Genomic DNA, 3496 nt, shown 5'->3' with positions numbered 1-3496 from the left:
TATATATTTATTTGTTTATATATGATTATATAGATATATTATATATATGTATATATATATATATATATATATTTATATATATATATATATATATATATATTTATATATATATGCATATATATATATATATATATATATATATATATATATATATACATATATATATATATATATATATATATATATATATATATATATATATATATATATGTATATATAAACGGAGATAGATGCATTGGTTTATCATCTGCTATCCAAAATCTACTACTTGTTATCAGCTAATAAAACCCGGATATTAATATATTGTTTGTATGATGAAAAGTATAACAAAACATTTTATGAGATCTGAAGAATTAACGATGGTAAATTAATCGGTAATTTCCTAGAGAAATGGCATTTTTCATGAATATCAATATTATTTATAAATAACCCGGAAATATGAAAAAAACAGACAGCGAAGACATATCCTGATTTTTCCAAATCAGATTAAGTCGTACAATCGAAGTCCGGCAAGGCAGATGATCGTCGTCAACGGCTGCCTTTGAAGATTAGGCCTTTGAGAATCCCTTCTTCCACTCAACTTAAATCTCCATCCTATATATCAAATCAACTGATGGCTGGCCATTAAGGGTGGACATAATGGCCGTCGTATCGAAAGCTGTTTCATCTACGAAGATAAAGTGGACCAAAGACATTGTATTCCATAGACTCAGAGGGTTACTATTGTGATTTCCCTTCATTTATCAAACAATTCGTATTCAATTTCTTGTATCTTCAATGCCTGAATGTACAAGAATTTTTCATCGAGAAGTGTCTGACATCATAATTTTTGTTAGCAAAGCCTTGACCGAACCTCCCACGGCGCGAAGTGGCTGTTTGGTACTAACGGAGAGGCGAGGTGAATGCAAGTGAATTTTATTCAATAAGACAGCGAGCTTATATACAGACGGTTGTGAGCAAGAATGACACAAAATTCAAACAGTATACAGTAGAACATGCGATGGCAAGCTTAAAAAGGTTTATTATCAGTGAGGGGGAAAGAGAGAGATAAAAAAGCAATAACCTTACAGTGTACTAGAGTGTATGAAACACGTGCGCCACACCACACTGTTAAAGATTTGCCGCAAAAACGGCAGATGCCTGGCAAGATTCATTCCAGGATTCTTACCGCTTTAAAAACGGATATATTGACGTAAAGGAGTGATATTACGGTCATCAACCGGTAAAAGATAACAACAAAGTAGGGCAAAATTACTTTTCTACTCTTTGATCCTCCCAGCCTGACGAGGGATTCAGCCGAGTTTGGTAGGTAACATCAAAAAGAAAAGACAGAACAAAAGGGACTTTTCTTCTCATCGCTCCTCCCAGCCTGACGAGGGATTCAGCCGAGTTTGGTAGGTAACATCAAAAAGAAAAGACAGAACAAAAGGGACTTTTCTTCTCATCGCTCCTCCCAGCCTGACGAGGGATTCAGCCGAGTTTGGCTGGTACTGCTAGGGTGCAACAGCCCACCCTCCCCCGTTATCCATCACAACGAAGCTTCATGTAGTTACTTCTTGTGAGATATGAAAAGGCGAACATGAAGCTTATTATATAAGAAACGCCTCATTACCCAGGAATCTCCAGATAAATGGAAGTTTGTAGGAGAGTTTGATTCACTGCTGATGACCCTCTTTTGTTGGTGTATAAAATGGATGACGTTGTTGTGAAACTATTAAATGCTTCGGGGTGTCATCCATAATTCAACATTCAATGTGATGCCGAAAGCTTTATCGTTCTTCTTTCTCGATCCAAAAATCAATGCTTAGAATAAGTCATTGGGATTTGGTGTAAACGAGTGACTCAAGGAAAAAATATATTTTTCATATAAGGTTGATATTTGCCCGATTTGATGGTCTTTACTACACCCCTTCCCTCCATCCCCCACCCCAAGTGAAGAGGTTTCCTCTCTCTTCAATTTTGAAACTGCTTTTCCTTCAATTTTGCCTTTATTTCAAAAGAGGCCGGGGATGTCTTCAAGACTTTTTAGTCCATCCGGGGAAACTCCATTTGCTATTGGGTAGAGTGATTTGGTTTGAACGTTTAGAGTTTTTATGATCTTGTCTAACTCATTCGTGAACTCTTTTACCTTGTTACTGTTTACTACTTCCGCTGGAGGTCTGTTCCATGTATTTGCTATTTTGAATGTAAAGAAATTACCTCATTAAGAGAGAGAGAGAGAGAGAGAGAGAGAGAGAGAGAGAGAGAGAGAGAGAGAGAGAGAGAGAGAGAGAGAGTGTGTGTGTAGGAACATCAAGGGATTTGCAATGACATTCATCAGAGGATTTATAAAAGAAGAAATTGTTGATAGTCACTCAACATAGAAACAGAAAAATCTTCACGAGTGAATAAGTTCTGGAGTCCAGGCAACAGCTTTTTCGTATCCAAGGGTTGAGGGGAAACAGGACAGGAAGCTGTAGCAGAGGATGGAAAAGGCAAAAGCACTATAGCAGATAGGAGGAGACGCCATATCATCAATTTATAACTCACATATCACATTCACTGTGTCATCACACTCCTTTCATGGATCTATCGCTTTCCACCTTAGTGTAAGATGGTAGACAGCCGCTTCTAATGAGCACCACTCAATGATCTTCCACTATCTTGGATAAGAGTTCTCTTGCTTAAGGGTACACTCAGGCACACTATTCTATCTTATTTCTCTTCCTCTTGTTTTTTTTTAATTATTTAGTTTATATAGAAAAGGTTTGTTTTAATGTTACTGTTCCTGAAATATTTTATTTTTCGTGATTTCCTTTCCTCACTTGGCTATTTTCCTTGTTAGAGCGCCTGGGCTTATATTATCCTGCTTTTCCAACTTGGGTTGTAGCTTAGCAAATAACAATGATAATAATTAAGGAAGTGCTGTTCGTGGTCAAACTTTGAACTTAGCGTACTGTTGGTATCCCTGCTGTAGAGTTTTATGAAAATAAAGACTAGGATTGGAAGCTGGTCTTTGTTACCTCTCTTTATAGTAAAACGCCGACCAGTCTTTATTTCATAACGGTGTAGTATTAACGAACCTAAAATCGTACGTTGCATATTTCTTAGAAATAAAAAAAGAAGCCTCATCAAATCCTCTGTACTTGGGTTTAAAATATTAAAAAATGAAACTAACCAAATATGGCTGTCTGTATTTATATAAAAAATTTTCTGACCCAAAATAAAACTTCCACCAACTTCCGCTTGCTGATTTGCTAGCCCAGATCTTTTATCAGAATCTGCATGTATCCCACTTGGCTTTTGCTGCTGTTTTTTAAATATGAATAGAACAATTCCTTTTATATGATTTTCCAATTCTATTTTTTGCTACATACTGAAGATAAAACATTTCAATAAGTTTTTTTTAGAAAATGAGAAGCGAATTAATTATTACAAATTGCACAAAAACTTAGAAGTTCATTCCAATCACATATTATAGGTTTGTGCAACCAAAATAGCCGTAAAAAAAATCAAC

This window comes from Palaemon carinicauda, chromosome 16 (genome assembly GCF_036898095.1).
Source record: "Palaemon carinicauda isolate YSFRI2023 chromosome 16, ASM3689809v2, whole genome shotgun sequence".
In the NCBI taxonomy this organism is placed as follows: Eukaryota; Metazoa; Arthropoda; class Malacostraca; order Decapoda; family Palaemonidae; genus Palaemon; species Palaemon carinicauda.
Note: the sequence above shows the minus strand (reverse complement) of the source record.